At 35.1% G+C, this 26,701-nt stretch overlaps 1 long non-coding RNA gene and 1 pseudogene across 4 annotated transcripts in view; both read right to left on the bottom strand.

Annotated features, from left to right (window-relative positions):
* Positions 1-26,701, bottom strand: part of LOC136042950 (uncharacterized) — an 86,004-nt gene that overhangs the window by 6,322 nt on the left and 52,981 nt on the right. For 3 of the 4 annotated variants that reach the window (XR_010621506.1, XR_010621508.1, XR_010621509.1), the window contains 2 exons: positions 25,005-25,161; positions 16,931-17,236 (listed from right to left, as the gene is read on the bottom strand). This is a non-coding gene — a long non-coding RNA (uncharacterized LOC136042950). Of the gene's footprint in view, positions 1-16,930; positions 17,237-19,236; positions 19,394-25,004; positions 25,162-26,701 lie in introns of all 4 variants that reach the window. The other variant, XR_010621507.1, reaches the window with a different exon arrangement.
* Positions 1,907-7,027, bottom strand: LOC136042930 (sphingolipid delta(4)-desaturase DES1-like; annotated as a pseudogene).

Genomic DNA, 26,701 nt, shown 5'->3' with positions numbered 1-26,701 from the left:
TCTTAAAGTTGATCCATATAGCTTATTTATTATAAGTGTATATTTTTAAGAACCTCTTACTAGATAAGAAGAAAGATTTCTTGATAACCCTTTTTAAATTTTCTAATACTACATTAAGTGATAAATTAGTATACATTGTCACAAAATCGAAAGACAATTCTTTTAGCTGAAATCATTGTTAAAGAGTCTATCACCTGCAGTGAATTATTAACACTCCAGTATGGATTAAAAGTCGAAAAAATTTTAATACCAGAACAATAGGTTTTAAGTTTATTTAAAATTTCCTTTAAAATTAAAGAGAGGTCAGTAGCAGCAATGCGGGTTGGACATTTAGCTGCTCCGGCAATAAACCGTGGTTTAGAGGGATTCATATGAAATTTTACAGTCCAATATAGGAAAAGGAACTGTTCATCATTGTCATTAATTTTAATTCTAAATTAAAGTATTTCTTCAGTTTTTTCAATTAAATTTTCATCCTCTAAATTCACCTTTTCGTAAACATCAGTCGTGCATAACTTAATTGTTAAGACATCCCAATACAGCTTCTGACAAATTACGGCAAAATTATTATTAGCTTTATCCACCGGCACAATTACAAATTCATTCTGTAGATTAGCAATTGCTTGTTTTATCCTAGCATTATAAAATAATGGTTTAGTGTTACTATTTTTTTAATTAGCATATACTTTATTTCGTATTGTATTAAAAATTAAATTCTTCCAACTTTGAAACCTCTCTTTATTTTTATCCTCTTTCTTACACCACTTATCAAAAAATAAATCAAAATCATTTTCCAAGCTATCAAGAATGATCGATGGTTTCAAATGATTGGAAAGACGGAAATTAGCCTATTATAATTTGAAGATCATCTTGTTTTATTATTGACAAGTCCCCTGTTATAACAAGTTGGTAAGTGGCATTTACAAATGAACCTAGATGGTTACAATTACAAACAGGTTTCCAATTTATATCACTGTCCAATCTTTTAAGTATTAAATTATAATTAGAAAATCATTTGCCCAATAGTTTTTGAAAATTTATAAGTTAAAACTGGAGGTTCATTATAATTCAAATTACTAGAAGTTGTCTGTTTCACATCCCGCTGATTTAAAATTTCTGGTAAATTAATATCTTTAATCTGCTTACAAGTAAAATTAATAGGTAAATATAATCTGTTTTCTTTATTACCAATCTTATAAGACCTACTCTTTTTTTAAATAAATTTCGTTTTAGTTAGAATGCAAATTATATCGCATATTACTTTAAAATTATATTCAAGAGTTGTATTATTCTTAACAATCCAGAAAAATTTGATTAAATTCCTCTTGGATAATTTATTTAGACATTTTTTTACAGAAGTAGTAGCCTTAGATTCAAGTAGCTGGCATAGATCCGTAGAAAACATATGTAAATCTAATTCATTTTGTCTATTATTTTTCCTATGTCCTCTGGATTGTTTTTTTACGTTTAGTAGGACAAGCAAAAGAAGGATGGTCCATAAAACCATCAATACATTTAGCAACAACATGAGACATGTCTCCATATTTTGCTACACGATCAATGGGACAATTCCCATTGTGCCTTGTGTTCTATTGCAGTTTTTTCAAAGATATCTGATTATTAAAACAAGTACAATTTCTAACAATGACATCTACTAAGCTTCAGAGTTTTGGTTTTCTTTTTTAAGGTTTTTGAATTCTTGTAATCCCTCTTTTGTAATTAATGTTTTTTTCTTCTTCTTTTTAGTTTTTTCTTCTTTTTTTAGTTTTTTTTTTAATTGTTTACCTTTTTTAGCTTTTTTTTTAGTTTTGTCTTTTTGTCTTTAATTTTTCTTCTTTATTTTTTAGTTGTTTTTTTTTCGGAACGTATAGCAGCAGTACAATTAGGTGAAGGCATTTCCAAGTGCTTGAGAAGTTTGTTTGCAATACATAAGCACAAATCTTCAATCATGACTAAAGTGCAGTTATAAATTTCTGTTGTAAAGTCAAAGGTCATATCTGACCTCTCTAGCCGTATTCGGTGGAGTATATCTTCAGCCATTTACGATTTGTATTTTCCCGATAGCTCTGCAGGAGACGAAGGAGAGCAAATTGTCAATATGATTCCAAACAATCCACGAATACGCATGCGTATTTGATGCAATTATCCCAGTGTTGGTCTTTCTCCCATAAATTCAGAGCTTGGCATGCACTGAGAAGTGTCATGTATGGTCCCTTTTACAGTTCTCAAATGCTCAAAGGACATCGGGCCAGGTACATTAGCCAAAATCAGGCAAAGACAGAGGCATTCATCTTGATTGGGGTGAATGGTGTACTCTTCTTATCCTGGTTTCCTTTAAGATCCTAGATTGGCCGTCGACTGACTCACCCCGTTTTCGACGTTTCCGTGCCTGACCGTATCTAGTGGAACGCGGTAGGCTTCTATATATGAATTCTCATATGTATATACAATGGATATGGGCTAATTTTCAACTGCGTAAAACTTTTGGATATACAACATTGTCCGCTGTTCCATTGTCTGCGCATATAAATAGATTGTCCGGTTTACCGATTCTTGAGCATACAAAATATAATTGTTCATGCGAAAAACAATCCGCATTAAGATCTATACATTTTTCTACTGATTGCCATTGAGTTTTGTTGATGGTGATTGCAAATACTAAACGAATTGGGAACTGCAATTTTTTTAATTTAAAAGGCAGATCCTTTGGAATCATGGGATTCCTCAAATAAGAACAGCCTGACCCTCGGAAGGACCTGTCACGATTGTTGCCTCTATTATGTATTCAATTTTTTTATGGCAAGTCCCGTGCCATTGCAAAGCTTTGGCGGATTAATATTTCGCGGTTAAAGATATTAGATTAATATTTTGATTAATACTTATTGGCGTTCCAGTAATTATTATTGGAACGCCCATTTTTAGTTGTAGCACGTGTGGTGAGAACCCTGGGAGACCCAGCGAATTTAAAAAATCTGATGGATAGTTAACGGCTTCATTGGATTCCAGAACTGTGTCGACTGACTTGTAAATGACTGCCTGGTCTAGAATCTTGGTCAGAATAATATTGTTGATTTTGTAGACGTCTTTGTTCCTGGCTACCAGAATCGCTTGTTCACTTAGCCATTTATGATTTTATAATTGGTTATTCGGAAATACTTTTTCAATCAAATCATTTTTTGACGTCATTAAATTACAGAATTCAGGAGGTAGTTGTATACGTCCTGAAATTGAGTCAACTGGGACGGCTTCTCCGCCAGGCCCAAGCATGGCACGCGGAAGGTTTCTATATAAGGATTCTCATTGTCCCTTGTGTTCTAACCGCAAACAGTGGTGGGTCCCGGCGGCTTTGCCACCGGGCCCCGTGGGCCCCAGCATGGCAAGCGGCAGGCTGTTATATATAGATTCTCATTGTCCCTTGTGTTCAGGGTCCCGGCAACGCTATGTCATTTTTGGATCGAATTGATGACGTAAATTGGACATTCCTAATTTTGCCCTTTCTCTTTGAGCCGCAAGCCTGGTTTTACGCTGCTCTGGTGTTCCCTTTTTGGTGAAATTGTAGGATAGTTATACACGCATTGCTTTGGTAATACAGCGACACACCTTCTTTTCTTAATATCTCTATTAGCCGCAAGCCTGGTTTCACGTTGCGAACATGACGTCATTTATAGATTTTATCTTTTATTATAGATCTTTTCCTTTTTTTAGTTTTTTTTTTATTTATTTTTTAAATTTTTTTTACTGTCATATTTTTGTTTTTTCTTTTTTAGTTTTTTCTTTTTTAGTTTTTTTTTATGGCACTTGGTATTAACCAAGTGACATATAGCGATCGCAAATTCGGTCGGTTTGTCTGTCTGTCCCGGTTTTGCTACTTCAGGCACTTCCAGGCAAGATGGGCGATGAAAATTGGCAGGTGTAATAGGGACCAAACCAGATTAAATTAAAAATAGTCGTTTTCTCGATTTGACCATCTTGGGGGGTGAGTGGGGGGCCTGTTAATTCGGAAAAAAATAGAAAAAATGAAGTATCCTTAACTTACGAACGGGTGATGGGATCTTAAGGAAATTTGATGTTTGGAAGAATAGTGTGTCTCAGAGCTCTTGTTTTAGATCCCGATCATATCCGGTGACATTTGGGGGGATTGGAGGGGAAAACCTAAAATCTTGGAAAACAATTAGAGTGGAGGGATCGGGATGAAACTTGGTAGGAAAAATAAGAAATAAATTTATTTTTTTAAGAGGAGGTAGTTTTATCCTCACTAAAAAAAAATCTTTATTTCATCCTTTCAGATATCCCATTTAGATTCCTTATTTCTAATTTAAAAATCCAAACCAAAATTTCATGGATGATATTGATGAAGTAAAGAGCTATATCATAGTTCAAACTTTCGAATAGAACGCCAAGTTTTCTGAATGACATGGACTTTCTCTTGATTTTAACATTATAGATGAGTTTAAGAAGCGCAAGCTCAAACGACCAAAAAATTGATCTGAAAAGTTTTGATAGAATTAATAATTAATATTAACTAATTATTAATAATCAAAACAAATCTTTCTACAATTATTCTCAACCAAAACTATGTCTTTTTAACTTCTGATTAACTCCTGATACAGACACAGAAACTGCTGTTCCAAACTTGCTTTTTTCTAATTTCAACAAGTTATGCCTTAACTCTTAAATCTAATTGGTCAATCACAAATTTTATGCTCGAGAGTAGACTCGAATTTAAGGAGAGATATTAGTAACAGGATACATAGTTGGCGCTGTAATCAAGCGCAATTTTTATTTGATCGAGAAACGTGACTATTGTATGGTTTGGGCATAACAATTGCAACGAACTTCACAGTTTTGTTCTAATATATAGGAAATTATGGCAGTGGAAAATAAAAATAAATAAAAGAAAATAAATGATGAAAGTGGTCCATTTGGTATCACTAGACTAGTTTTTATCTAAATCACAAACTCTTTTTAGAGTTATCCACATCTAATTATCTCTTATCTTATATCTTCTAATATCTACCACCTAATATCTCTTGACACGAGCGTAGGGGCCAACATCGGGATCCATGAAAAAATCAAATAGAAACATTACCCAGGAATCGTGATGCGGTAGTGCATCATAGTATACTGGTACTATTGCTCGTACCTGAGGAAGCCTTGAGTCTGGAACTGCAGGAAAAGCATAATGCTCATTATGATAGCCAACGTTGAACGTAATCCAATTTAACGGACCATAGTAGGAATACGTTTTGAAGCCCTTCTTAAACATGTAATGGTCACTAATAAAGTGCCCAGCGACTGGGTGAACTCCCATAGCAAGCAGAGAACCACCAAGCATGTACACCAAGCTCTTTGCACCAAGGAAATAGAATATTGCAAAATTGAATGACAGTTGCAAGACTGTGTTGAAAAGTTCTAGCTTGGTAGGAGAGCGAGGTCGGGTGAATATGGGTCGTAGGGCATAGAAAAGGGGCTGGAGGTTTAGCCAGAGTAGTTTACCACCACTGGTACAAAATAGTTTGGCTTCAAGTGATGTTGGTATGTCACTATCGAGTTCGTCGTCACTCTGGTTCTGTGATACTAAAACTGGCGCAGGCAAAAGGCAAGCCAATTGGCAAATTGGTAAAAAATTCCAAGAATTTTGTAAGCCATTGGTCTCGCATGGCCAAACGCCAAATTGTGAGAAATCTCATGAATTACTAACATCAGGAAGTGGTTGATCACACCGCCAAAACAATATGCCAGACCCGACACAGTGTGCCAGCTCCAATTTTTGACAAGATATAGTAGAAGCAACTGTGTCAGTACCATGGCCGTAACTATTCATTTGAATTTGGGGTCATACCCAAACATCCGTTTGATTTGAAGATACATTGCAAGGATTTGTTTCTTCTGGGTGCATGAGGCTCTTGATTTTCTGTCCACTCAAAATCTGTCCTCGATACATGGTGTCCCATTTTCAACTGAACAAATATGAATACTTTGCGTGAGTTCTGTATTATTGCTTAAGGTATGTAATTTGTTATGTAAAAATAAGAAATCCTTGGGGAGGTAACATTCCTGTTAACAATTTTATATTTGAGTCAACAATAGTGCTGCAATTACCATTTTTTAGCTTTTTACACAATTTTATGTCTTTTCATACTGTTTCATTTCAAATAGAGCATAATATAGATTTTCATTGTCGCTTGTCTTCTAACCGCAGACAAGTCTGTTCAAAGATTTTTAATTATTAAGGCAAGTCCAATTCTACCAATGATTTCCAATAAACTACAAACTATTGGTTTTCTTTTTTAAGGTTTTTGAATTGTTGTAAACCATCGTCAAAATATCGAATCATCAATTGTAATAATTGCAAATTTTCGTTTTTTGGGCCTTCTTACTGCCATTATATAAATGGTTGCATTCCAACCTGTAAGCTCAATCACGAAGCGAATCGATTTTATCTAATAAAAAAACAAAGTAATTTTTAAATAGTCAGGCATTTTTGTAGTTTTAACTAAAACATTCAAATTATTACTAAGGCACCGTAAATATTCTTGCAGTTTACGTATGAACTTTAGCGATTCTGATTTGAAATTAAAAAAATTTCAACTTTTTTTTCATGTCTAAAAGACATTGCTTATAACTTATAAGAAAAGAAATTCGGTAGTGATATTTTACTAACGACTTCAACCAAGCTTCAAACTTTGGTTTCCTTTTTTAGTTTTTTAATTGTTGTATCCCTTGTCAAAACATATACAAATATTTTTTCAAATATCAGTTGTTTTCATTTTTACGTATTTTAATGTTATACTGGGCCTACTCAAAGATACTTGATTATCACCGCAGGTCTGATGTCTAACAACGATTTTTACTAAGATTAAAACATTATATTTTCTTTTTTAAAGTTTTGAATTGATTTGATCCCTTACCAAAATATAATCACTCACATAATCACATATAATTTTTCGCTCTCTAAAATTAAGACTCTTAACGATTTTTCTCAAACTTCTGGCCTATCTAGATAGTTTTTTTTTAGACCAGAATATTCGTGGAACCTTTTTTAAATATTAAGCAGTTTTAAAGAAAAAAATTTATATATATATATATATATATATATATATATATATATATATATATATATATATATATATATATATATATATATATATATATATATATATATATATATATATATATATATATATATATATATATATAAATATATATATATATATACAAATATATATATATATATATATATATATATATATATATATATATATATATATATATATATATATATATATATATATATATATATATATATATATATATATATAAATATATATATATATATATATATATATATATATATATATATATATATATATATATATATATATATATATATATATATATATATATATATGCTCTAAGGTTAGGACTAAGCTACTGAAGATTATGAACATGATTTTTGAAAAAGGGGAAGAACCCAATGATTTTAGGAAAACCTTAATTAAACCACTGTATAAGAAAGGTGACAAGAGTGAGTGTCGTAATTATCGAGGCATTAGTCTGTCTCTGTAGGTAGAAAATTACTGAGTAATATAATACTTTTTAGACTGAAAGATGCTGTATACAAGGGAAGAACAAAGCGGTTTAAGAAAAGGTAGAGGATGTGTCGACCAAGTTTTCACTCTTAGGTTAATAATTGAGAAGTCCCTTCGTTGTCAAACACCTTTGGTCCTCAATTTTATCGATTATGAGCAAGCTTTTGATTCTGTTCATAGAAGAGCGTTAACAAAGGTCTTATCGTAATATGGCATACCAGAAAAATACATTAAAGTGAATTGTGCTATGTACGAGAATAATACTGCTGCGGTTAAGGTAGGAAATAAGGTTAGCAACTGGTTTTGTATTAAATCAGGAGTTAAGCAGGGTTGTTTTCTATCCCCTTTTATATGGATCATTTTGACGGACTCCGTCTCAAGGAGCACAGGAAAGGCAATTGGAGACCACAGAATCAAATGGGGAGGAAAAACGCTCCTGGACTAAGATTATGCTGATGATTTAAGCATATTAGATGAAAGTGTTAGCAAAATGAATGAAGTTTTAGATGCTTTGCGAGTTCACGGCACTAAAATAGGTTTGAAAATTAGTGTTAAGAAGACTAAGTCACTAAGGCTAGGAATAAGTGAAGATGAACAGGTGACATTAGGTAACGAAAAGATTGATCAGGTTGGCAGCTTCAGTTACCTTGGTAGTATTATTCGTAAAGATGGTGGGAGCAGTGAAGATGCTAAAAGTAGAATAGCTAAGGCTCAGGGTGTTTTTTCAAAGTTAAAAAAAGTTTGGAAGAATAGAAAGATAAGTCTGAAAACCAAGATTAGAATATTGGAAGTGATGACAGTGGTCAAATATGGTTCTGAAGCATGGGCGGTCCAAAAAGCAGATGAAAATTTACTAGATGTTTTCCGAAGAAACTGCCTACGGATTGTTCTGGGTATCCGGCTGACTGACCGTATTTCAAACAGTAGGCTGTACGAAAAATATGGTTCAATCCCGCTTTCTAGGGCTATAATAAAAGAAAGGTTGAGATGGCTAGGCCAAGTTCTACGGATGAAGGATGACAGATTACTGAAGATTGTCCTTTTTGGCCAACCACCTGGGGCTACACGGAAAGCAGGTCGTCCTTGTCTGGGTTGGGAGGATGTCATAAATAAAGATTTAAAGGAAATGGGAACTTCCTGGGAGGGTGTAAAGAGGGAGGCTTTAAATAGATTAGGGTAGAGGAGGAGCATGCATAGCTATGTTGGCCTCAGGCGGCTTGGTGTTGCAGTGAGTTATTAGTAGTAGTAGTAGTAGTAGTAGTAGAAGTAGTATTTATTCCTGTTCAACTAAAGATATTCTAGAGGTTTTTATAAAAATTGAAGAAAATTTTACAGCTGTTTTGAACACTCAGCCTACTGCTCCATTTCAAAAATTTTTGTATTTCAATTTTTCGTACAGTGATTGAAATACGGTTAGTCTGACACGCTCTTTTTTATATAAAATCATTATTATGGAGCTCATATGGTATGAGCTCTAACAATATTCTAAGAATCAATAGATTGATTTAAAAGGAAAATCAGAGGCTTAATGCCGGTCGGGATTTAGAATAAGAGCTCACTTTGTCCTTCTAAATATCAAAATTCATTAAGATCTGATCACCCACTCGTAAGTTATAAATACCACATTTTTTCAAATTCTTTTTCTCCCTTCAGCCCCCCAGATGGTTAAATCAGGGAAAACGACTTTATCAAGTCAATTTGTGCAGCTCCCTGAAACGCCTACCAGTTTTCATCGTCCTAGCACGTCCAGAAGAACCACACTCAACAAAGCACTGAGCCCCACCCCCCTAAATCTCCCAAAGAAAGTGAATCCAGTACGGGTATGTCAGTCACGAGTTTACGACATTCACTTATTCTACCCACCAACCTTCATCCTGATTCCTCCACTCTAAGCGTTTTCCAAGATTTCCTATTTCCCCCTCGAACTCCCCCCAAAGTCAAGAGATCTGGTCGGGATATGAAATGAAAGCTCTGAGACATGAGCTCCTTTTAAATATCAAATTTCACTAAGATCCGGTCACCCATTTTCTTAAGTTAAAAATACCTCAATTTTTCTAATTTTTCCAAATTAACATCCCCCCCCCCGCTCCTCCAACCCAATTTTCAAGTTTTCCAAGAATTCTGGTTTTCACCTCCAGCTCCCCAAAGGGTCAGAGGATCTGGTCTGAATTTAAAATAAGAGCTCTAAAGCACAAGACCTTTCTAAATATCAAATTTCATTAAGTTCAGATAACCCGTTCGTAAGTTACAAATGCCTCATTTTTTTATAATTTTTTCGAATTATTAACCCCCCCCCCAACTCCAAAACACCAAACACCAAAGAGAGCAGATCTGGTCCAGTAATGTCAGTCACGTATCTTGGACTTGTTTTTATTCTTCCCACCCAGTTCCATCTTGATTTCTCTGCTTTAAGTATTTTATAAGAATCCCCCCCCGCAAGTGCCCCTCCCCCCCAATGACACTGGATCCGTTCGAGATTTACATAACAAATCTAACGAGGTTCTTCTAAATATGAAGTTTCATGAAGATACGATCAATCCTTCGTAAGTTAAAAATGCGTAATTTTTCTAATTTTTCAGAATTATCCTCCCCCCCCCCAACTCCCCCAAATAGAGCAGATCCATGGAGATTATGTCAATCACATATCTAGGACTCCTGCTTATTTTTCCCACCAAGTTTCATCCCGATCCCTCCAATCTAAGCGTTTTCCAAGATTTTAGGTTTCCCTCCCCAACCCCCAAACCCCTCAGTCACCAGATCTGGTCGAGATTTAGAATAAGAGCTCTGAGGGACGATATCCTTCCAAATATCAAATTTCATTAAGATCTGATCACCTGTTTGAAAGTTAAAAATACCTCATTTTTTCTAATTTTTGCAATTTAACCGTCCTCCCGCTCCCCCCAAATGGTCAAAATTGGAAAACAACAGTTTCTAATTTTATCTGTTCTGATTCCGGATACGCCTGCCCAATTTTATCGTCCTAGCTTACCTTGAAGTGCCTAAGGTGGCAAAACCGGGACCGAAAAACCAGCAGATAGACCGACAGAAATAGTGACCGCTATGTCACTTGGTAGATACCAAGTGCCATCCTAATGAATTCCGCTACGAAGTGCTGATCCAATTTTTTTTTAATTTCACCCCATTTTTCTTATTGGTCAAGATTAAAATGTAAGGCGGGCCTAAATCAACCAATGAAATTCATTCTTAGCTAAAGACATAACAAGAGAATTTTATATTTTTACCGACGGGAAAACAACCCGATGGGTTAATCTGATCAGAATTTTTGATAAAAAGAATCTGTACAAAAACTTAGGTTAGTTTTTTTTCATTGTTGTCAGTGGTCTTAAGACAGATAACGGCAAGAGAATTTTTTTCTCTGAAACTTATAATTTCTTCTCGGAAAATTACATATGTTCCAATACTCCCCCACTTCTAATACTCATAGGGAGATTTTTCTTGCCTACTAAATGGCCAATGGAAAGTAACAAAAACAGATTCTACTTCTGTTTCTCAAATTTTAGAATAATATTAAATATATTTTCAAGTAAAAAACTACAAATATCATCAACACGACATAATTCACGAATCCATAAAGACTTTACGTCCTGAAAAGGAGAAAGAATACGAATACAAGTAGAACATTAATAAGTATTATCATGAAAAGAGAAATCACCGATGCAACAGCACAAACACATAAAAAAAAGAAGGAGAAAAGGAAGACTGTTTTCCTAAATTAGTGATTAATATAGACAAGCACTTGAATGAGGCCTTAACCCTACTCATCCATACAATCACATAGGTCAAACAGCATAGCCAAACACAATTAACCATAAAGAATAATCCATGGACAGGCAGTCATGTCGTCAATAAGTATAAGTCGTCATTTACCAAACAATAGAAAAAATAATAAAGACAAATAATTCAGAGGCAACAACGCAACACAAGGGCTCATCAGGAGAATACACTGGCCTATAGGGTTTTGCCACTTTAAATTCTCTACCCAGCCAAGTATTGTGGCTACCACAGAATATCCATGGCATCCCCGTGTCAGGTATCACCCCCAAAATACATGCCTATGAAAAAAAACAGCAAATGTAAAACAACCAAGTAACACCAAAACAAGCTTATCCTGTTAATATATCCCTCTTTTTAGAAACAATAGGTAAACTAAATATGATAAAATTTACCACAAATCACAAATATTAACACATTGAAAAAAAAATTTAATGAAATTTTTAAATTATGTAAAAAAAAAAAATATAATAATCAAACAGTTTGTGGCAACGAACTGTAGTAAGGAGCGACCCAGCTTAATGCTAGCCAAAACTCAAAAAATGTAATTTTTATGCACCCAATCATATTTGTTCTCTCCCCAAAACCACCCACTGTATTGAATCTCCTGACGATAAACCAAAATTCACCACCTGTCTGCCCTCTGAGATAATTTGAATATTCTTGATTTTCTGTTTTTTATAGAACCTGAGACTGCTTTTTTAAAGACAAATTCAAGCAATATTGTAATTTTAACCTCGTAAGTAAATAGATCAGAAAGCGCTGAAAGCAACGGTGTATATATTTTTATTTTGATCGAAAATAAAGAAATGCAAGATTTTTAATGAGACCCTAATTTTTCAAAGTACTTACAGAGTTTTTGCAAGATTATAAGAAATGATGAAAAAAAAAAATCAAATAGACATTTTCAAGAACACAGTCTTCGCTATCGAATGGCATCTCTATCTTAATCTAACGGTGAAGTACAAAGAAATACAAGCTTCCAGAAATTTTACACGGGAAATCGAAACAGGGATGATAAACATTAAGTATGAAAACGCTCTTCAGCCTTCCTTCAAAGGAAAGCTACATTATTTTAATCTATTAGTTGCTCTGTGTTTTTAGCTCATTTTTCACAAATGATTATTTTAATCTGGCAACCGCTACTAGAAAAACTGAATATGAAGGGTTTTTTTTTAACAAAATCCAATTACCGATTTTTTTTATTTTTTTTTTTAAATATGCATGTTTCATATATACCTATATAATTAAATTTCAACTGGACCAATTCAAACATTCAGTTGATTTTCACTGTCCATGGTACTTCAAATATGTTAGCGATTGGATTAGTAGAAAAAATTGAGACTTCCCCCCACCCTGAATATACATCCTACCTTCCTGCATAGTAGTCGTATTGGAAAAATCTGATATTCGCCAAGCGTTAGATCCACCATTAAAAAACTACTGACCTAGTTTAGGACTCCTCAAGACTTGTGACTGACGACACACTAAAGGAAATAATATAAAACAAATTAAGTAGAAGTTATCACAATTGCCCATTGTCAAGTCAGTCGGAAAACAGTAAGAATCGTGTTTGTAAAGTTAGAAAACAGAAAGCCGAAAAACAGCAAAGTAAAAAAAAGAAAAAAATTTAAACGTTTAAGTGAAAAGTAAAAAAAGGGTCGAATCAGTTACACAGTTCGAAATAGGGCATCAGATAATAAACTAACTTCAAAAATAAATTGAAGATATTCCCAGTGACTGTTCTTGAGTCGATCTTCAAGGAAAGAGGGACTTAAGAAAGACGAAGTAGTTCCATAATGTTGGGACAACTTAACAATTCTTTTACGCCCTTTTTATGCCCAGCATCAGGTGGGGCCTCTCTTTTATCTAATTAATCTTGCAGAAACGTCTGGTACGAATTGTAAGTTTTATCCGTTTGGCTATCCTTTCTTTTTTTTCTTTTCTTTTTTTTTACCAGGACCTCAAGCTGTGTGAAGCATACTACGGCAGAAAATAGTAAATTTACCTTAATTTCCAGAAGGTTGTTTCAGTGTATCATTACTAATTCTACTTCACGTAATCTTCGCAAGGTACGTAGTCAGTGCATCTTCAAGCTGATGCTACTTCACATAATCGTCCCAAGGTGCAATGTTTATTGCACCTTGAAACTGATGATACTTCACATAAGTTTCCGAAGCCGTTTCCTCCTTCGAGTACTGAGAGCGAAATCTGTGTCTATGCGTCTGTTTCACTATCGTGACGAACAGTGGCGCAAGAAGACAAACTTCATATGGTCCCTTCACACTACAAAGTAGGACCTTTCGTAGAAGCATAACCTTAAGGCTTTACTTGAACTCAACAATTTTACGTTGCATACTCTTTAGTTATATCAAGGAACAATTTATTAAAACAGCAACAAAATATCGGGATGGCCAGCTAATAAATATTGAAAATAAATTACTAATCTCTTTTGGAAAGGCGTTCACGCTCTATCAGAACTTGAATCCCCATCTTCGCTTTAGTTTTTTTGTTTTTTGCTTAATTCGCTTATGATGGTTGTGATGACTTTTGACGATAATTTTGATGGTGGATTTTCACACTAGCCTAGTGTGAAAAACTTGCTAATGATGAAAGGTTTTCTGGTGAATCTAATGATCAAAAATGAGAGAATAGAAATTGAGGATGCAAACAAACAGAAAACTATATATACCATACTCCACCAGTGTCGTACTCATCCTTAAAAAATTACCAAACTTACATAAATAGCAGGTGCTAAAAGCTCATATGGCACGTGTGACGAGGTAGGAAGAGCCAAGAGTTCATATGGTATGAGCTCTAGTAAAATTCTAACAATCAATAGATTGCTTTAAAAGGAAAATCAGAGGCTTAATGCCGGTCAGGATTTAAAACAAGAGCTCTGAGTCACGAGGTCCTTCTAAATATCAAAATTCATTCATAGACGATCACCCACTCGCAAGTTAAATATACCTCAATTTTTCTAATTTTTCCTCTCCCTTCAGCCCCCCAGACGCTCGAATCGGGAAAAACAACTTTATCGAGTCAATTTGTACAGCTCCCTGACACCCCTACCCATTTTCATCGTCCTAGCACGTTCAGAAGCACCAAACTCGCCCAAGCACTGAACCCCACCATCTAACTCCGCCAAAGAGAGCAGATCCAGTCCGGTTACGTCAGTCGTGTATCTACAACATTTATAAGCATTTTCCAAGATTTCTGGTTTCCACCTCCAGCTCCCCCCCCCCCTATGTCAACAGATCTGGTCGGGATTTGAAATAAGAGCTTTGAGACATGAGTTCCTTCTAAATATCAAATTTCATTAAGATCCGGTCACCCTTCTTAATAAAAATACCCCGTTTTTTCTAACTTTTCCAAATTAATAGCCCCTAGCTCCTCCAAAGAGAACGGATCCATACCGATTATGTCAATCTCGCATCTATAGCTTGTACTTATTCTTCCCATCAAGTTTCATCCTGATATCTCCACCCTAAGCATTTTCCAAAATTTCTGGTTTCCAAGATTTCTGTTTCCCCCCTCCAACCCTCTATATCCCGGCATCCCATTCAAATTGAAAATGGAGCATCTGAGACATAAGATTCTTCTATATATCAAGTTTCATTGAGATCCGATCACCCATTCGTAAGATACCTCGATTTCACGTTTCCCAAGAATTCCGGCTTCCAATCCAACTCCCTTCAATGTCACCGGATATGGTCGGGAGTTAAAATGAGAGTTATAAAGCACAAGATCGTTCGAGATAACAAACTTCATTAATATCTGATCACCCGTTCGTAAGTTAAAAATACCACATTTTTTCTAATTTTTCCGAATTACTCCCCCCCCCCCAACTCCACCAAAGACAGCGGATCCGGTCCGGTTATTTCAGTCACCTCTATTAGACTTGTGCTTATTCTTTCCACCAAGTTTCATCCTGAACCCTCCACTTGAAGCGTTTTCCAAAATTTTCGGTCCCCCCCCCCCCTAATGACACTGGACCCGGTAGGGGTAAAAATAAGAGATCTTCTCTTATTTTTAAATAAGATTCTCTTACTTAAAATAAGAAAATAAGAGTTTCAAGGTCCTTCTAAATATGAAATTTCATTAAGATATGATCACTCTTTTACAAGTTAAAAATACCTAATTTTTCTAATTTTTAGAATTAATTCCCCCCCCCAACTCCCCCAAAGATAGCAGATCCGTTCCGGTTATGTCAATCCCGTATTTAGAACTTGTGCTTATTTCTGTCACCAGGTTTCATCCCAATCCCTTCACTCTAAGCATTTTCCAAGAGTATAGGTTCCACCCCCACCCCCCTAACCTCCCCTTCGCCGAATAAAGTTGAAATTTAATAAAAGAGCTTTGAGAGATGATATCCTTCCAAACATCAAATTTCATTAAGGTCCGATCACTCCTTTGTAAGTTAAAAAAACCTCCTTTTCTAAATTTTCTGAATGGACCCCCCCCCCCTCCCCACTCCCCCAAAGAGAGCAGATACTTCCCGGTTAAGTCAATCACGTATTTAGGACTTGTGCTTATTTTTCCCACCAAGTTTCATACCGATCCCTCCACTATAAGCGTTGTCCAAGATTTTAGGTTCCCCTCCCCCCTCAATTCCCCCCAATGTCACCCGATCCAATCGAAAAGAGCTCTGAGACACCATATTTTTCCAAACTTCAAATTTCATTAAGATCCGATCACTCCTTCGTAAATTGAAAATACCTCATTTTTCTAATTTTTCAGAACTAACCCCCCCCCCCCCCGCTACTCCCCCTAAGAGATCGGATCCGTCCCATTTATGTCAATCAGGCATCTAGGAATTGTACTTACTTTTCCCAACAAGTTTCATCGCGATCCCTCGACTCTAAGCGTGTTCCAAGATTTTAGGTTCGCCCCCCCCCCTCAATTCTCCCAAATGTCTGTTTTAGCAAACCAACAATTAACTCACCGAACCAAACAAAAACAACGCCAATTTATGTCTTTATATAATCCATTAGTTTATTTTTACAACTTAAACAAAATTAAAAGATGTTATCAAAATTTAAAAAAAAGCCTTTTTGTGACTAAGCTTTTTTTCACTTTCGAAAAATTCACAAAAAAAAATATTAGCAAAAAAAAATTATTATATTCTAAGGCACTGTATTAGTAGATTCTAGACCGTCGTGATTAAACTCTTCATATTTGTATAATCTTTTATTACTGTTTATTAAAATGATCCTTTTTTCAGTTGTATGTACTTATAATAATAATAATAAAAATAAATAAATAAATAAAAAAAAAATAAAAAAAAATTGTCTGTCAAAAGGAAGGTGCTATGACATTTAGAATTTCATATAAGCTGGATTTCAGACATATATGAATCAGATCCCATGTTGAGTGATCAATTTTGTTATCTTCTAATTTTGACAGGAGCCAGCCATTCTGTACCTGCAGTTCATAAATTTCTGATAATCGTACTTTTGTATTGACCTTATTCTAGTCCAGCACCATCAGGTTTGCAGTTACTAAAGTATTGTGTTAGCATGCGATACCTCTGCAAAAGGACTTACCTTTCCTGACCACTCCTCATATATGGTTTGAGCCTTTGCATAAACTTCAAGGGAAACAGAAACCTCTTCCAAGAACACCGACCAAGAACATCTTCCCTGCTTTATCTTGTAGCTTCTCAAATCTTGAATTTAGTCTTCCATTCGTGTATCAGTTTTTCTGGTTATTCGGGCGTTTTCTGGACTGGAGATAAATTCACGCTTTCAAAAGAAGGAAGGTGAGAGGATATGTCAGCTGATAGGAGACGTTGTTCCCAAAGCTGCTCAGATAGTCTTTCTGAGCTTAAACTGGCTGGTTTATTTATATTCCTGAAAGAGAGACAAAATATGTCATTAAAAGAATCTTTTCAGTAGAGTAAAAGGATTGCAACCGTCTTATATAGGTTGCAGAGCTTCATTGCCTTCCATTGATAGATGCTGTAAGTGATGTTAGTTTAGTTTCAAAGTCGAGTTTATTCTAGTTTGTATATTCATCAGTTCGGTTCGGCTCGATTTCTTTGTCACTTTTGGACTCTTTTTAATGTGAGGTGAGACTTTTCCTCGACTGAAAGGTTATAAAATTGTTTTCAATTTAACAGTCCCCTTTAACTGGTTCACAAAATATACATGAATAGACGTCGACAGCTCAATGGGGGCTCCAATAAAGTGCAGTTATTACAAAAGTGCACTTACAAATTAAATCATCGCCTCCTCTACAAAGGATTCCTCCAAACATTTAAAAAAATTTCACACTTGGATTCAACGTCTAAATAAAGGAAAAAACAGGTTTTTTTTTCAACTGAAAGTGAGGAGCAACACTAAAACTCAAAACGAACATCAATTATTCAATATATAAAGCCCCCCCCCCCCCTGAACAGTACCATTTCTCTTCATACTAAAATTTCGATCATTTTTTATAAAGCTGAATATTCTAATAAACCATCTTTGTGTTTCATGAATCATTCTGAAAAAATTGGGACGGCATTTAAACTTTAGCATAAAGGGCCAGGCATTAAGGAGGGAGGTAATCCCTTCAAAAAATAATTCATGTTAGATTTGAACTTTAATGTTACTCTAGTTTCAGTTGAAAAAATTATTTTCTGAATTTAATTTCTGATTATCTATAAAATAATGCCGGTAAATCTGGCTCACCCTCATTGAAAAACCATCAGTAAATTTTTTTGGAGAAGATTCAGCTGTCTTTAGCATACTTTCAGCTGAAAGACTGAGCTCTAATAATTGTACTAATCACTCAAAAATCCTCCCTTCCAGGGAACATTATTTCCCGGTAATCAAACATGCTGAAAATTTTTCCTGGCAGATTCCCCTGGAACATCTCCACCTATAAAATTGAGCAGGCAAAGAGAAAGTACGACAAATAGAAGGAATTTCGTAGCATAATTCTGTCAAATAACCCCAGTATGAAATTTTTCCTGTATATTTTACCCCATAAATTTCCCTACACACAAAAATTATACCCATGAAAACCCACCCTAAGTTAACCCCCCCCCCCTACCCCCGGAAAAATGCTAGTAGACTTTCCTATATCAAAACCTATACCTAAGCAATAGGGTCAGTTTATTGCTTAAAAACCAATCCCCTGGGGCCGGGTGGGTCATGTTATGGCTTAGGGCATATTTTTTTTTTCAACTTCGTCGAACTCAGACTGTCTCAAAATATCGATCGGGTGATTTTGAGGGAAAATGAGCACGGGAAGGGGGCTAGTTGCCCTCTAATCTTTCAAGTTACTTAAAAATGGCCCTAGAATTTCTAATTTCTGTTAAAATGAGCCCTCTGTCGATGTTCTAGGAACATTGGTTTGATACAAATACCCCTTAGAAAAACAAAAACAAACAAAATCAAACTAACACGCTTTTATGGTTTTTCCTCCGGCAAAAAATATAAAATTCCACATTTTTAAAGATAGGACCTTCAAAGGACTGTTGAAGTACTGTTTTCTGATACTCTGAATCTGATGGTGTGATTTTCACTAGCATTCTTTAACTCTTAGTGGGTGTTCCTCCCGCCACTTTTCAAAATCAGGCAAATTTTTCGAGGGGCTTAACCTTTTATGGTGACACTAAGCTAAATGAATCTTATTTCTTTCGAATAAGTATTTATAAGTCAAACCAAAAGTTTTTTTTTTTCAATTTTAGTTTCTATTGAGCGGTACCACTCCTTACTTACGGTGCGTTACCACGAACAATTTAAAGCTTCTTTGGGGATTTTAAAGGTACTTTAAGTTTTGGTCGCGTTTCTCGTCTGTTCCCAGCACTTAAAATGTCGTTAGGTATTTTAATGGCAATGTGTTTAATACAAATACAACTCACTTGTTTCTTTTTCTGCCATTTTCCATTATTTACGAATTTACTTTGCATGTTTTCTATTGTTTAAAGGTGGATCTTTTCTCTTATGTTTTACACTTCGTTTCTTTTCATTGTGTTCTTTGTAGATCTTGCGGTTTATTAGCCACCAAATCAATATCATCTGCAAATAATAAGAGAGATAGTTTTGAGTCCCTAGGCTAACTTTTAGAGCCTATCTATTCTCTAGAAAGTTAACAACATCATTAATAAAAATATTAAACAACTTAGGTGAAAGGGTGCTGCCCTGTTTTACTCCCCGCTTAATATCAACAAGCTTCGAAAACCTATTCCCAACTTGTATGATTCCCCTCACACAAGTATAAATGCTCACTATCAATCTAACAAATGAATGGGAAAGGCTAATATTTAGCATGGCATCATTCAATAACTCTGTGTCGACACTATCAAAAGCCTTATGGAGATCCAGAAATTCCACATAAAGAAAAGTTTTACCCTTTCCATATTTATCTATTAATGCCTCTAAAATAAACACACTATCTGTTGTCCCATACCCTGTCCTGAAACCTCCTTGTTCCTCATGTATTAAATTATTTTCATTTAACTAATTGGAAAGCCTGGTATCTAATATTTTCTCCAAAACCTTGCTTAAAAAAGGGGCAAGCGCTATTAAACGATAATTTTCGTGAGCCTTTGGGTTTCCTCTCTTAAAAAGTGGTATAAACAATGATGTCTTCCAAGCACTTGGTCATTGCCCTGACGGTAACACCTTATTACAAAGAAGAACAATTATCGGCATCAAAATACAAAGAAAATTCTTAAATAACAATATTGGTATACCATCAACACCCGTAGCAGTACCACCTTTTAAATTCTTAAATATCGACTTAATCTCTTGGCCATTCACATCACCCACTAAATCGAAATCATGTTCTATCGTAGGATAAATAACCATCTCTGGGGTATGCGATACCTCCTGAAGATCTACACAATCACCTTCCAAATTATTTAGGTAATCAGGCCATAATTAGCTTCCGGAACAACCTGGGTATTAACATTTCCCTTTCCACTATCATTCTTTATATAGCCCCCAAACTTTTTAAAATCTTTATTTCTAAAATCATTAGCAATGTCCAGTTTCTTCTTATTCTCGTAGTCTTTTTTTCTTTTTATTAAACTTTTATATTCTCTTCTTTAATCTTTATATTTAGCCAATCTCAGACTTTGATCTTCCGCGCTATCAAATTCATTCAAACGATTTAATAAATATTTTACTTCTTCTTCCATTAACTTGCAATCCAAATCAAAATATCCCTCATTCTTTTTTATTTTTTAGTCAGGCCACATTATTCTGCACAACTGCCCATTATTTCATTTAACAGCATAATTACACTATGTGCATCTTTTTCATTGTCTTCTAACGCTTTCAACTTATTTTTTACATGCGACTCCAAGAGCTCCCTTTTAAATGCCTCAATATCTTTATCTGTTAAATCATTTCTAATTTGTTTTTCTATACCTATTTTTCTATAATCCGCATTGTTGAAATTTCTTACTCGTGAACCGTGGTCCAAAAACTGCCCAATCTTCACCTCAAGCATAATAGCTCTATGATCAGATCCAACTAAATCTAATACTCCCATATTTATTGATTCAGGTACAAATTGCGTATTAATTAGCACATAATCTACAATACTTGGAGTTGGGCCCGAAAGGCAAGTGAACTCGCCCCTACCCTTATCATTCCCAAACCTACCATTCACAATCATCAGACCATTTTCCCCACAAAACGCCAGGAGCTTTCTTCCCCATACATTTATTTTTCTTTTTTCATCCTTGTTGCTTCGTGGTATTCTACAACAAATTGGGACAAAATCACCTAAATCTGGGATCAACACATCTGGGATCTCAGCCTCCAGGCCGGTATAAGCATTGAAATCCCCCATTAACACATACTCCAGATCTCTATAACTTTCTTGTATTAACGAAAATTCTTCTCCTAAAATTTCCCAAGTATTTTCTCGATTATACGAACTATTCAGTGGAGGTATATACACTACACCCAAAATTAGTTGCTTCCCACATTTCAAATAAATATACAGCCAAAGCAAGTTTTCAGGTCTACTACTAATTCTCTCGTAACCTTCAATAGCAGATGCTTTAACCAAAACCAAAATGCCACCATAATGTCTATTATTTCTTGCTACATTACGCACGGTGTGTTCAACGAAATAACCGGGGAGAGGTGATATAGGAGAACAACCGTCCCATGTTTCAATACGCGAAATAACATCAAACGAAAATAAATCGTCATATAAATAAGTCAACTTATCACGTAATCCTTGTATGTTCCATGACACTAGACTCAGTATATGGCCCTCTATATCCTATGTTTCTACGCCTTCTGTTAGCACGTTAACATCACTAGCCTTTGGTTGAGATTGCTCGTTACTACTCCTAGTCGGGGAAAAGGCAACATGATAATACTCACGACTGCGGTTATTTATGTCCGCTAACACACTTCGGTGTTTATTGTCATAAAAATCACGTGAAAAACCACCAAGATGTCTTTCATTAAACTTCTTTCTTGGCGAATGGCTTCCTTTGGGTGCTACATTACGAAAACCTTGTCGATACAGGTCATTTGGGCTGACAATAGCACTAGCAGGTCTTTTAGCTGTCGATACTGCCTGAGGAGTGCTGGTCGATGGTACCAATGTCTCAGTATCACTATCACTGGCATCACTAACTAGCCTCATCGGAATATTATGGGGATCATTTAGGAGCCTAGCACTCATTTGGGAGCCTAGCACTGATGTATCTATTGTTATCAAGCCTCTGTTTCTTAGAGGCTCGGTTACTATTGAGCCACATCACTCCTTACTTACTTAAACTTCATTAGCATGAATTGTCTTGTTTAAAGGACGAAATTTTGCCTTTTTCATTGAGATTCGTTTAATTCCATTGAACAGAAATATAGCTAAAACGTAACCAGAATTTCTAGATATATTTTGCTTTAGTCATGTTTTTGGTTAAGAAAAAAAAAATATGGTCTTTCAGGGAGCACTAAAAAAACAATCGTTGATTATCTATTTTCACTAATTTGGTAGAATCAAGTTGTCAAAAACTGGCTAATGGGCAAATTTTTTAGACGTAGCTGTCACCCCTAAACTTCTTCTATAAGTTTCTGTGAACCAATTTTTCTCTAGCCATATTTTAAGGATTAACTGGATCTGCTTAAAATATATTGTAAGAACTGTGTAATACTGAGCCAGCCCTTACTTAAAGATAAGTTTTTGCTCTATTTATCTAGTTTTCATTTACCTTGCAACAGGTAATTCCATTGTGTCTGGGCACGAGGAAATGTCTCGTTTTAACTTAAAAAGTTTCCAGTTGGCAACCCTAAGTCTGTCAACCAGGCACCTCTTGGTTTCAAGTGCTGTTGGTGGTCAACTTTATTTTGGAGTAGGGCCTGCCTACTGGGTATGAAGAACGAAATTTGTTCTATCCCAAAACAGGGCAATTATTACTATTTTTTTTTTTTTTTAATGACTTAAAACAGTAAAGAATATGTAAACTATAAAAAGGATGTCAAAGCAAGGGCTATCTGAATAACTTAGGTGGGTTAACTTTGAGCTGCTATGCCTACTGATGACCTAGTACTACTTTTTTTATGCTTCCCAACACTGTTAAGTGTCTAATATGGTATTTTGCAGCAGTTTATTAGAAGATAAAAACACCTAACGCAAGATGACTTCAGTGATTTATTTTCAGCACTAGTGCAAAATTCTAGTCTGATAAGTTTCTCAAACTTTTATGCCCTTTTTCTATAGGCAAGATAATATAAAATGCAATATGCTTTGGACCTAAGAGCATTCCTGCACGCAAGGGTGACTCGAAGCATCCAGGGTCCGGGGTATGAGATCCCCTCATTTAAAAGACTCTAACATCATATTATACGACTCATGAAAATTTATTATACATTAATCCTTTATCATTTATACTTATCTATGGAGACAAAACAGAAACTAAACCGGAATACCTCATGCGTAAATGTGTAATAAAAAACAGCAAAAATTGTATTCGCCTCTTGTTCAAAGTGGAGTAGTGCTGAACAATCATGTTTTTTCAGTCAATCAGAGTCAGAGGCAAGTCAGAGGCATCGGTGGTGTCTTTCTCATTCGCCAAAAACTCGAATGAACCTAGTCAAGAATGAACCAAGACAGTTCTTAGCAAATTATTAACAAACCTTAGCTTGCTACATGTTCTTTTGGCAGTAGCAGCTAGAACATGTGTTGTCACGGCCAATTTGTAAAAACGATTGGATTGCTTAAGTTGACATTTACTGGTGATTTCCTTCACCTACAAAGTCTCGGAAGCAAATTGTGCTGTGGCAATATTGGAACAGAACTTCAAACTCTACTTAAGAGCAGTGCAGTCCGAAGTTCATCCTTGGTTTTGGAAACAATATTGTTGCTAATTAGATATCTGCAACCAAAACCCTTTTTTTAAGAAAGCCGAAGTAAGCAGCAATATGACTGAAAGTTGATAAGGTGAGCTCTGAGATTATCTTTCATCATTGTAATCAATCTTTTCAACAGGATTCTGAAATGTTGTCTATAGAAATGATACATTGAGATATCAGGTTGACTCTGAATTCGGCTGTCAAAACAAAATGGTCCAAGCCATCGACTATGATGTCTGATGAGGTCTATTGTAGCGACAATTGAATTTTTTATTATTGGTGGTGGTTTTATTTGTTTTTGTTCAGTTTTAATTCTTTTTATCTTGTGCTGAGGACGCCTAGTTTAGATACAACCGAAATATCCGCGTTATTTTAGTCGTTCATCTCTTTTCTCTCTACTGGCCGCAGTCTCATTTGAGGTTTTTTTTTTTTTGAATTTAATCTCTCTTTGTTGTTTATCCCCCTGAAAACTTTAGTATACTTCAAAATAACCAATACTATACGTAACCAATGGACAAAGTTTTTTTACAGCCCTTCCGCCAGGAATTGTGGGGGTTAATACGTATTTACATATAGATATTTACGGTTAATACATATTTACTAGATTTTTCGACTATGCTGAACAAAACGGCTGTTATAAAATTTTATTCTGTGACTTTGGGAAAAAAATGAGCTTAGGAGGGGGCCTAGTTTTAATGTAATCCTTACTTTCAGTTGAAAAAGCTTTTTTTATTTAATTTCTCATTGATTTTTAAATAATGCTGGAAAATCAAGCGCCCCCCCCCCCCCACTTCATGAAAATTTTCTTCTCCAATGAAAATTTCATCAATGGAAAGATCTTCTTATGTTACCTCCACCCCCCCCCCCCCCACAACCAGAAAAAATAACCCCTGAAAAAGTCAGTATACTTCGTCTATAAGCAAAACTATGTGCAAACAATGGGCAAAGTTCAAACTTGCAGCTCTTCCCCCGGAGACTGAGGGGGATTAAGTCGTCCTAAAATACGTATTTATTCAGTTTTCAACTTTTCATTCAGTTTTCAGTTTTCAACAAAATAACAATCTCAAAATTTTGATCTGCTGACTTTGGGAAAACAATTGGCGTGGGAGGGGTCCTGGTTACCCTCTAATTTTACGGGTCACCTAAAAAGGTCACTAGAACTTTTAATTTTCGTTAGAATTAGCCCAGTTTTTGAAAAACCAGTTTTTGACTTTTACTTTATTAGTTAAAATTGTCAGATACAACCTTAAGACATTTTAAAATTTGACGCATGAATACCTAATAATTAGTAAGCAATCAATTTACTTACAGTTTCCATTTCAGGTCGATCTCTTAAGCGGAGTGACATTTGACCGACGGCGAAGGGCATCACTTCTTTCAGCCCGGACCATGTCATCACAAGCATTGCCAGCTTCCACCAGTTTGTCCACTAGAGGTCGACTGTCGCGATGCTCTTTAATGATTGGCTAACAAAGAAACATTTATATATATATATATATATATATATATATATATATATATATATATATATATATATATATATATATATATATATATATATATATATATATATATATATTATTCTCGCATATAGCAGAAATGTTATTCTCGTATATAGCACTAATCACTTTAATGTACAGTAATTTATCAGGTTTAGCATTCTGATACTGTACTGAATATTTCTCTTTAACTCTTTCTTTGTCACTAAATGAAGACCCGATTCAATATTTAAATGGGACATGTCCAGACTGACGGTTCCTGGTCAGTTTTATTACATACTGTAAAATTATACCTATTGCGGCTAATTGCATATGTATGGCTCAGTATAATAATATGCAGTTATCAATTCAGGCTGAATCTTCCACAACTTCAATAATTTTATCAAAGGCCTCTTTGATACTAATTTTCCTACTTTCCTACTAAACACAGGCGACTATACCATTAATCCTAGCTGTATTTCAAACCATCCTTGTTAAGAAACAATCAGCAGCTTCACCAATATTTTTTCTCAAATTATTCAACTTATCTTGTACACTCTAGAATTTCAAACCCTCCAGTTTGATATTTGATTTTCCCTAAAGAGTTTCTCTTAAATTCTCATCCTGGAGTCTATCAATGTCATAACTTCCTCGAAGGTGATCACCCTTTCCATATTTCAGCTTTAGATTTACCCCAGACATTATTCCAAGATGATTTTTACTTTTCATATAAAAACAGCACCCCTATACATTCTTTCTTGTACTGATTCTCCCAATCTACAGATAACAGTAAGAAAATTAAAAAGGTTGGCTGCCTTACTATATTGGGATTATCATGATACTTTTAGTGTCATTTTACGAACGAACACTGTACTACTTTTAAGAAGACCGTTATAACCGCAAAACTGCAGCGGTCTTATATCGTTTCTGATTTCCTTTCCGACGCCAAATTTACCAAAGCTATAATATATTCCCATTTCGAAAATCTCCTAATAAAAACAGAATATTTCTACCCTGGATTCTGTTTATTTATCCAAGCAACTGTAAGTAAACTTCATTTGAATCACTACTATCTCCATAAGTCATTTCTAAAGGAACATATAGTACTAGAATTTTTTTTATTAACCCCTTTCCGACTTGAGCAACACTTGGCAGCTTGACTTTCATCATCGAGTCCTACTCCCTGCCTATGCATTTATCATCCATTCCAAAATAAAAAAAAAAAACTTAATTTCATCCGTCTACCCCAGAAATATGAGTTTCTAAGACTGCAAGTTTCATATAATTTAAATCAGTAGCATTTTAATGGCATCAGGAAAAGTAATTGGGACTAACCAATAGAAATCAGTGACTAAGCCTTCTTCTCAAGTAGACACAAATCACTTAAGCCGGCTTGGTACCGGAAATAAAGAAGTCCCTGGGACCTCCAGTTGAATGAAGGCTTTCTGCACCTTATATTACCTCTGATTGATTATATACTCATGCCTACAAATATTACCCTAATGTTGATAGAGGCAGCCCAAATAAC

The sequence above is a fragment of the Artemia franciscana genome, unplaced genomic scaffold, assembly GCF_032884065.1.
Source record: "Artemia franciscana unplaced genomic scaffold, ASM3288406v1 Scaffold_253, whole genome shotgun sequence".
NCBI classification, from domain to species: domain Eukaryota; kingdom Metazoa; phylum Arthropoda; class Branchiopoda; order Anostraca; family Artemiidae; genus Artemia; species Artemia franciscana.
Note: the sequence above shows the minus strand (reverse complement) of the source record. Positions and strands in the feature narration are given on the sequence as shown.